This window comes from Muntiacus reevesi, chromosome 18, assembly GCF_963930625.1.
Source record: "Muntiacus reevesi chromosome 18, mMunRee1.1, whole genome shotgun sequence".
In the NCBI taxonomy this organism is placed as follows: domain Eukaryota; kingdom Metazoa; phylum Chordata; class Mammalia; order Artiodactyla; family Cervidae; genus Muntiacus; species Muntiacus reevesi.
Window position 1 is genome coordinate 15,365,137 of NC_089266.1, and position 10,864 is coordinate 15,376,000.

At 40.3% G+C, this 10,864-nt stretch overlaps 1 non-coding gene across 1 annotated transcript; it reads left to right on the forward strand.

Annotated features, from left to right (window-relative positions):
* The first annotated feature begins 287 nt into the window (after positions 1-287).
* TRNAG-UCC (transfer RNA glycine (anticodon UCC)) lies at positions 288-360 on the forward strand. The gene has a single exon. It is a non-coding gene; the product is annotated as a tRNA-Gly (tRNA).
* Positions 361-10,864: the final 10,504 nt, after the last annotated feature.

Here is a 10,864-nt window from a genome sequence, read left to right on the forward strand (position 1 = left end):
TTGCATACAGCTAATAAGTAGTTAAACAGGAACTCAGATCAGGCCTGCTTGATTCCAGTGCCTACAATCTTTCCATGAAGCCAAGACACCCCACTTCAGAACTGCACTGAGATGTTGTCTTCTGCAGGGGCCTCCCCCGCCTGTCTTCTGGCCTGGCTCTTACCGCATCCCACCAGGGCTTTCCTCTGACTGTCTCCAAAATATACAGTGAAGTGTTGCTCAGTCACTGTCCTCGGTTGTGAGCTTCTAGTGGGCAAATATTGGGCCTTTTAATTAGAAAAGGGACTTCCCTGATGGTCCAGTGGTTAAGACTCTGCACTTCCATTGAAGGGGCCACAGGTTTGATCCCTGGTCAGGGAATTAAGATCCCACATGCCATATGGCGCATCCAATAAACAAATAAATAAAGTTGCTTTTTAAAAAAAGAAAAGAAAAGGGACTTACCTGGTGGTCCAGTGGCTAAGATGTCCCCCATTGTAGGAGGCCTGGGTTTGATCCCTGCTCATGCTAGATCCCATATACCACAATTAAGATTCCACATGCTACAACCTAAACACACACACATACACACACACAAGATCCTACATGCCACAGTGAAGATCTGCAGCTAAGAGCTGGAGCAGTCAGATTAATATTTTTTTTAAAAAAAGAAAGAAAAGAACACCTGATCACAAAGCTAAAATTTAACTAATATATTGAACTATGAGTAGAGCCCCATGCCCCACCTCCAGTCCAGCTACTTAGAAGTAATCAATGTTAACTTCCTTCTTATATAACCTTCCAGAAATGTTCATGACTATGGAAATATATATACAAATGTGTTTTCCCCCAACAGATGGTCTCAAACTGTACATACTTTTCTGCAATTTGCTTTTTTCCTAAAAACTACATTTTAGACATTTTTTTACATCAGTATGTGTAGCTCTACATCTTTTTTACAGAAATAAACCCTTGTATACTATTTTCACAACTCATATAAAGGAACAAAACTCACTGCTTAAAGGTTATAAAGTCAGTGTCGGGAAAAAAAAGGTCTAGCCATGTGCTGTTTACAAGAGAAATACCTAAAACATGATGCAGAAGGCCTAAAAGTCAAAGGATTCACTCCTACACTGTTGGTAGGAATGTAAATTGGTGCAGACACTATGATGAGCAGTATGGAGATTCCTTAAAAAACTAAAAACAGAGCTACCATATGATCCTACAATCCCATTCCTGGGCATATATCCAGAGAAAACTGTAATTGACAAAGATACATGCACCCCAATGTTCATTGCAGCACTGTTTGCAAGAGCCAAGACATGAAAGCAGCCTAAAGTCCACGGATAGATTAATGCACAAAGATGTAGTACACACACACACACGAAGGAATATTACTCAGCCATAGAAAAAGAATGAAATATTGCCATCTGTGGCAACATGAATGGACCCAGAGATAATCGTACTAAGTGAAGTAAGTCAGATGAGAAAGACAAATAGTATATGCTATTGCTTATATGTGGAATCTAAAAAAAAAAAAAAAACAAATTAACTTGTATACAAAACAAAAATAGACCCAAAGACATAGAAAACAGATTTATGGTTACCAAAGGGGAAGGATGGGGAGGGATAAATTAGGCATTTGGGATTAGCATATATCACACTACTATATATAAAACAGATAGCCAACAAGGACCTACTATATAGCACACAGGGAACTATGATCAATATTTCATAATGACTTATGAGAGAAAAGAATCTGAAAAAGAATATATATATGTGTGTGTATAACTGCATACCTGAAACTGACACAATATTGTAAATCAACTTTATTTCAATAGGAAAAAGCACCAAAAGGTTGAAAAGAGACAAAAAAGGACAAAACAACAAAAAAGTGTTCTTGAGAGTTGTTTAAAAAAAAAAAAAGTCAAGGGATTCATTAAATAAGAATACATTCTGTGTGTGTGTGTGTGTGTATTTGAATAAATAAATGGAGGAAAAGCAAAATTTCTGCCTTACAGAAGAAAACTAGCCAGTAAGTATGGAACAAATGATGGAAGTAGAAAACTGCCACTTGGCAACCATCGTAATAGTAACTGATGCAAGCAAGCATCATTAATTTTTACTAAAGGGTAGACACTTAAGAATGACAGTTTATTTACAATTGTCTCAAAACCTCTCTCCAAAAGAGAGAGGGAATTTACAAATTACAAAAGGAAAAATAAGAACTTTCCAAAGAAAACTCCTGACAGATACCACCCTAACCGGGTGATCTAAATTAGCAGCACAGTTCACGTGCCCATCATCTGATATCAGGTTCTAAGAAGGACACAGCATTACTTCTGGGGTATTTCTGTCAAAATGCATAATGTGAATATCATCACGATGAACCATCAGACAAACCCAGCTCCAGAGACATCCTGCAACAGTAACAGATCCTTCAAAAAAGTCAAGTTCATGAGACAATGAAAGCACTGAGGAAGCATTTCAGATTTAGAGTAACTAAAGAGATGTGACAACAGAATGCAATATGTGATTCAGGACTTTCTTTTGTTATAAAGGACAAGGATTTGGATAACTAGGAGAAATCCCAATGGTCTTCCAAGATTACAATTCTGATCTTATAGCCACCTCTACTTGACTTCTTTCAATAGAGGCCCTTTGCCGTCAACATAGAAACCAAATCTGTTAGCATGGAATTCATTGCTCTTTGTAAGATATAAATCCTTCAATATGTATCTCTAAGCAATGACTTTTTTTTGGCCACACTGCTCGGCATGTGGGATCTTAGTTCCCTGTCCAGGGATCGAAACTGCATCCCCTGCAGTGGAAGCACAAAGTCTTAGCCACTGGACCACCAGGGAGGCCGCTCTAAGCAATGACTTTCTTGTTGATGGTAATGTTGTTATGATTTCATACAGGGCTGGGTATGGGAGCTACTAGATAGCAGACTCAGAACCTGTGGACCAGATCCCACCATCCACGATGTTGGAAGCACAGGGGTACAATTGCTATAGATAAGCTGAATTCCATATCTCTGAAAGTAACACTAGGTCAGTATTTTTAAATCCATCTTCCCTCCAGGTGATTCGAGTGTGTAGTTTGCCCCTAAAAACCTCTCTACTCTCCTCTCCCTACCCTCCACTCTTGAGCTCTGGGGATGAGAAACCATAGTTCTGGGGACCCACAGTCTTTTTTTTGGTAATATGTATTTGGCTATGCTGGGCCTCAGTTGCAGCACACAAACTCTTAGTTGTGGCATGTGGAATTCTAGTTCCCTAGCCAGGGTTTGAACCTGAGTCCCCTGTATTGGGAGTGTGGAGTCTTAGCCACTGGACCACCAGGGAAGTCCTGGACCCACAGTCTTGAGCTTCTATCTGGGAGGATTCACCTTGCTGTGCCCACCCCCCTGGGCTGCACCTGGCTCCTCTGGACTCTAGCATTGCCACATAAGATGCGTGTTTTCCACAGATACAGAAATTTGTCATCACCAATAGACACATTTCCTTGAGACTGACTGGGAAGTCATGGGGAAGGCACTGAACCAGAGGTTCTGGGAGTCTCAGAGGAGGAGGCAAGATGTCTCTGGGTTGGAAATTCCAGAAAGGCCTCCCGGAGGGAGTGGCTTTTGTGCAGGGCCATCAAAGTAGGATGGGTGGGTGGAGACCTATAATTGGATTTGCTCCTATCTGATCTGAGTTCTCAAAGCCTGAGGCACTTTATTTCTCTTCTCCACCCTTTACCCCACTTGAATTAAAATGTGATCTTCTGCACCTTGAGGGTGCTTTACCGCATGGGCTTTAGAGTCTGAGAATACCGGGTCTGTACATGTGTGGTCTGGGGTGTGTCAGGAGACCTCACTGACCTCAGCTTCCTCATCAGAGAGCTGGGGATGATGGCACTTCATAGGGTTGCAGGAAGCATTGAATGGAATGCTCTAGACAGAGAAAATCACTGAAGATGAGCAGTTGAACAGTCATTCTGTGGGGGCTTCAAGTAGGGTTTGATGGACTTGGATAGGACATTCATCATATCTCAAATGGCAAACATATTACCTGACTCCTTTAATTAAATGTCTTATTTTGAGATCTTTGCAGATTCACATGAAGTTGTAGGAAATAACTCAGAGAAGTCCTGTATATCCTTTACCAAATTTCCCCCAATGGTAAGTCTTATGAAACTGTAGGACTATCAACCAGAATATTGACACTGATACAATCACAATTCAGAACATTTCCTTCTCCACCAAAAGTTCCCAGGCTACCTTTTTATAAATACACACTTTTTGATCCCATCCACTCCTTAACTCTTCAGTTCAGTTCAGTTGCTCAGTCGTGCTCAACTCTTTACAACCCCATGGACTACAGCATGCCAGGCTTCCCTGTCCACCACCAACTCCCAGAGCTTGCTCAGACTCAAGTCCATCGAGCTGGTGACGCCATCCAACCATTTCATCCTCTGTCGTCCCCTTCTCCTCCCACCTTCAATCTTTCCCAGCATCAGGGTCTTTTCCAATGAGTCAGTTCTTTGCATCAGGTGGCCAAAGTATTAGAGTTTCAGCTTCAGCATCAGTCCTTCCAATGAACACTCAGGACTGATTTCATTTAGGATTGACTGATTTGATCTCCTTGCAGTCCAAGGGGCTCTCAAGTGTTTTCTCCAACACCACAGTTCAAAAGCATCAATTCTACAGTTCTCAGCTTTCTTTATTGTCCACCTCTCACATCCATACATGACTACTGGAAAAACCATAGCTTTGACAAGACAGATTTTTGCCAGCAAAGTAATGTTTCTGCTTTTTAATATGCTGTCTACGTTGGTCATAGCTTTTCTTCCAAGGAACAAGCGTCTTTTAATTTCATGGCTGCAGTCACCATCTGCAGTGATTTTGGAGCCCAAGAAAATAAAGTCTCTCACTGTTTCCATTGTTTCCCCATCTATTTGCCATGAAGTGATGGGACCAGATGCCATGATCTTCGCTTTTTGAATATTGAGTTTTAACCCAGCTTTTCCCCTCTCCTCTTTCACTTTCATCAAGAGGTTCTTTAGTTCCTCCTTGCTTTCTGCCATAAGGGTGGTGTCATCTGCGTACCTGAGGGTATTGATATTTCTCCTGGCAATCTTGATTCCAGCTTATGCTTCATCCAGCCCAGCATTTCACATGATGTACTCTTCATATAAGTTAAATAAGCAGGGTGACAATATACAGCCTTGACATACTCCTAACCCCTGGCAACCACTAATCTATTTATATAATTTTATCATTTTGAGAGTGTCATGCATGCAGGGAGCTCAAACCTGGTGCTCTGTAACAATGTAGAAGGGTGGGATGGGGTAGGAGGAGGGAGGGAGGTTCAAGAGGGAGGGAACATATGTATACCTATGGCTGATCCATGTTGATGTATGGCAGAAACTAACAATATTGTAAAAAAATTATCCTCAAATTAGAAATAAATTTATTAAAAACAACAACAACCAAAAAACCCCCAAACCAGCCAACCAAAGAGTGTCTTATAAATGGAATCACATAGTATATAACCTCTTGTTCAGTTCATTTCAGTTGCTCAGTCGTGTCTGACTCTTTGCAACCCCATGAATAGCAGCATGCCAGGCCTCCCTGTCCATCACCAACTCCCTGAGCTTGCTCAAACCCATGTCCATCGAGTCACTGATGTCATCCAGCCATCTCATCCTCTGTCGTCCCCTTCTCCTCCTGCCCCCAATCCCTCCCAGCATTAAGGTCTTTTCCAGTGAGTCAACTCTTCGCATGAGGTGGCCAAAGTACTGGCGTTTCAGCTTCAGCATCAGTCCTTCCAATGAACACCCAGGACTGATCTCCTTTAGGATGGGCTGGTTGGATCTCCTTGCAGTCCAAGGGACTCTCAAGGGTCTTCTCTAACACCATAGTTCAAAAGCATCAATTTTTCGGTGCTCAGCTTTCTTCACAGTCCACCTCTCACATCCATACATGACCACTTGGGATTGCCTTTATTCATTTGGCATAATTCTCTGAAGAGTCATGGAAAGGTTGTTGTGTGAATAATTCATTCCTTTACATTGTTGAATAGCATTTTGGATGGACCCATTTAACCACTCACCTGTTGAAAGACATCTAGGCTGTTTCTAGTCTGGGGCTACTATGGATAAAGCTGCAATTAACATTTGTATATAGGTTTTTATGTGAACTGAATATATGCTTTCATTTTTCTGAAACAAATGTCCAAGATTGTAATTTCTGGGTTGCCTGGTCATTACGTGTTTAGTTTAAGACATTGTCGAACTGTCTTCCAGAGTGGCTGTACCATTTTACTTTCATGCCAGCAATATATGAGTGAAGCAGTTTCTCTGCATCACTGCTGGCATTTGATATTGTAGTTATTTCTTATTTTAGCTTTTCTGACAGGCAAGTAGTAGTATCTCATTGTGGTTTCAATTTGGATTTCCCTAATGGCGAATAGGGAGGAGGGAATGGCAAACCACCCCAGTATACTTGCCGTGAGAACCTCATGAACTGTATAAAAAGAGGAAAAGATATGACACTGAAAGATGTCCCCCAGGTCGGAAGGTTTCCAATATGCTACTGGGGAAGAGTGGAAGACAACTAATAATAGCCCCAGAAAGAATGAAGCAGCTGGGCCAAAACGGAAATGATGCTCAGTTGTGGATGTGCCTAGTGATGAAAGTAAAATCCAATGCTGCAGAGAACAATACTGCATAGGAACCTGGAATATTAGGTCCGTGAATCAAGGCAAACTGGACATGGTCAAGCAGGAGATGGCAAGAATAAACTTCAACATCCTAGGAATCAGTGAACTAAAATGGACATGGACAGGAATGGGCGAATTTAATTCAGAAGACCATTATATCTACTACTGTGGGCAAGGGTCCTATAGAAGAAATGGAGTAGCCCTCATAATCAACAAGAGTCTGAAATGCAGTCCTTGGGTACAACCTCAAAAATGACAGAATGATCTCAGTTTGTTTTCAAGGCAAGCCATTCAACATCACAGAAATTCAAGCCTATGCACCTACCACCAATGCCAAAGAAGCTGAAGTTGATCAGTTCTGTGAAGACCTAGAAGACCTCCTAGAACTAACACCAGTAAAAGGTGTTCTATTCATTACTGGGGATTGGAATGCAAAAGTAGGAAGTCAAGAGATACCTGGAGTAATAGGCAAGTTTGCCCTTGGAGAACAAAATGAAGCTGAGCAAAGGCTAACTGAATTCTGCCAAGAGAATGCATTGGTCATAGCAAACACCCATTTTCAACAACACAAGAGATGACTTTAACAAATAGTCAATACTGAAATCAAATTGATTACGTTCTTTGTACTGAAGATGGAGAAGCTGTATACAGTCAGCAAAAATAAGACCTGGAGCTGACTGTGGCTCAGATCATTAGCTTCTCATAGCAAAATTCAGGCTTAAACTAAAGAAAGTGGGGAAAACCACTAGGCCAGCCAGGTACGACTTAAGGTTATGAATAGATTCAAGGGATTAAGTATGCCTGAAGAACTAGGGACAGAAGTCCAAAATATTGTACAGGAGGCAGAAAACAAAACCATTCCAAAGAAAAAGAAAAGAAGGCAAAGTGGTTATCTGAGGAGGCTTTACAAAGAGCTGAAGAAAGAAGAGAAGTGAAAAGCAAGGGAGAAAGGAAAAGGTACATCCAACCAAACAGAGTTACAAAGAATAGCAGGAAGAGACAAGAAGCCCTTCTTCAATGAACAGTGCATAAAACTAGAGGAAAATAACAGAAGGGGAAAGACTAGAGATCTCTTTGGGAAAATTGGAAATATCAAGGGAATATTTCACCCAAAGATGAGCACAATAAAGGACAGTAACAGTAGAGACCTAGTCAACTCAGAAGAGATGGAAAGAACACACAGAAGAATTGTACAAAAAAGATCTTAATGAACCAGATAACTATGATGGTGTGGTCTGTCACCCAGAGCCATTCTGTGGTGTGAAGTTAAGTGAGCCTTAGAAAGCACTGCTGACAATAAAGCTAGTGGATGCAATGGAATTCCAGTTTTGAATTCCAATGGAATTCAAAACCCTAAAGGATGATGCTGTCAAAGTGCTGCACTCAATATGTCAGCAAATTTGGAAGACCCAGCAGTGGTCACAGGACTGGAAAAGGTCAATCCTCATCCCAGTTTCTAAGAAGGGTAGTACTAAAGAATGTTCAAACCATCAGACAATTGCACTCATCTCATGCTAGTAAGATCACACTTAAAATGTTGCATGCTAGGCTTCAGCATTATGTGAACGAAGAACTTCCAGATGTCCAAGCTGGGTTTAGAAAAAGCAGAGGAACCAGAGATTAAATTACCAACATCTGCTCAATCATAGAGAAAGCAAGTGAATGCCAGAAAAACATCTACTACTGTTTCATTGACTGTGCTAAAGCCTTTGACTGTGTGGATTATAACAAACTGTGGAAAGCTCTTAAAGAGATGGGAATATCAGACATCATCTTGCCTGTCTCCTGAGAAACCTGTAGACAGGTCAAGAAGCAACAGTTAGAACCCTGTATGGAACAACTGACTGGTTCAGGGCTGAGAAAGGAGTACGACAGGGCTGTCTGCTGTCACCCTATTTAACCTATACACTGAGCACATCATGAGGAATACCAGGCTGGATGAGTTATAAGCTGGAATCAAGACAAGTGGGAGAAGCAACCAACCTCAGATATATGGATGATATCACTCTAATGGCAAAAGCAAAGAAGAACTAAAGAGCCTCTTGATGAGGGTGAAGGAGGAGAGTGAAAGAGCTGGCTTAAAACTAAATATTACAAAACCTAAGATCATAGCATCTGGTCCCATTACTTCATGGCAAATAGAAGGGGAAAAGGTGAAAGTAGTGACAGATTTCCTCTTCTTGGGCTCTAAAATCACTGCAGATGGTGATTGCAACCATGAAATCAGAAGACGATTGCTTCTTGGCAGAAAAGCAATGACAAACCTAGACAGTGTGTTGAAAAGCAAAGACATTACTCTGTTGACAAAGGTCCATATAATTATGGCTATGATCTTCCCAGTGGTCACGTACAGTTGTGAGAGCTGGACCATAAAGAAGGCAGAGTGCCAAAGAATCAATTCCTTCGAACTGTGGTGCTGGAGAAGACTCCCGAGAGTCCCTTGGACAGCAAGGAGATCAAACCAGTCATTCTTAAGGGAAATCAACCCTAAATACTCATTGGAAGGACTGATGCTGAAGCTGAAGCTCTAGTATTTTGGTCACCTGATGTGAACAGCTGACTCTTTGGAAAAGTCCCTGATGCTGGGAAAAAATTGAGGGCAGAAGGAGAAGAAGGCATCAGAGGATGAGATGGCTGGATGGCATCACTGATGCAATGGACATGAACTTGGGCAAACTTTGGGAGATGATGAGGGACAGAGAGGCCTGGCATATTGTAGTTCGTGAAGTTGCAAAGAGTCAGACACAATTAGGCGACTGAACAACAATGACAATTAATATTGAACATCTTTTCATGTGTTTTTTTGCCATCTTTAATAGCATCTTCATGCCTTTTGGCCATCTTCTAATTGGATTTTTGCCTATTTTATTGCTGAGTTTTGAAAATTCTTTATATATTCTAGATATTCTGGTTATCATATATGTGGCTTGCAAATATTTTCTCTGGAGAAACACGTCCAGAGCTTTTTTTTTTTTTGTCTTAACAATCTTTTGCAGAACAAAAATTTCAATTTGATGGTCTCGATCAGTTTTTCTTTTTATGGACATTATTTTTTTGGTGTCAGGTCTAAGACTTTTCCTAGCCCTAGGTTGCAAAATTTTTCTATTTTTTTTTTTCTAACTGTCTTACAGTTTTACATTTCATAGTTAAGTTTATGACCCTTTTTTTCTTTTTTGTAGCAACTGAGTTTTTTTAAATTTGTTTTTACCTATAGATATCTAATTGCTTCAGCACCATTTTTTTGAGGTTTGCCTCCTTTGAATTGGTTTTACATATTTGTCAAAAATCAATTGGGCATATTCGTGTGAGCCTGTTTCTAGATTTTCTTTTTTGTTCCATTAATATGTCTAAAGTGTCTCTTTGCCAATACTATCAGCTGTAATGACTAGAACTATAGAGTAAGTCTTGAAATCTAGTAGACTGATCTGTTGTTTAGTCACTAAGTCATGTCTGGCTCTTTTGTGACCCCATGGACTGTAGCCCATCAGACTCCTCTGTCCATGGGATCTCCCAGGAAAGAATACTGCAGTGGTTTGCCATTTCCTTCTCCAGGGGATCTTCTCAACCCAGGGACCCAATCCTCATCTCTTGAATTGGCAGGTGGATTCTTTACCACTGAGCCACCAAGGAAGGCCAGTAGACTGATTACTTCCAGTTTGTTTTTCAAAATTGTTTTAGCTTTTTTATTTTCCCTATGAAGCTTAGAATATTCTTGATGATATCTATAAAAAGTCTTGCTGGAATTTTGATAGGAATTAAATTTTTATATCCATCTGGGCAGAATTGATATCTTTACTACGTTGAGTCTTCCAATTCATGGAAAAGGAATATCTCTCATTTAAATATTCTTTGATATCTTTCCTCATATTGTAGAATTTACAACATACAAGTCCTATTCTTGTTTTGTTAAATTTATACCTAGGCATTTTTTTGGAAGGATTGTTTATAGTATAGTATTTTTAATTTTTGTATCCACATGTTCATTGGTAGCATACAGAAATATAATTGATCTTTGGATTTTGATCTTATATTACACACCCTTGAGCTCATTTAGTTCTACATTGGTTTTGTTTGGTTGGTTTAGTTGTTTTTTGTTGGGTGGGGGAGACAGATTCTTTGGGATTTTTTATGTGGTCATGTCATCTGCAAATAGGAAACTTTGTATTTTTTTCTCAACT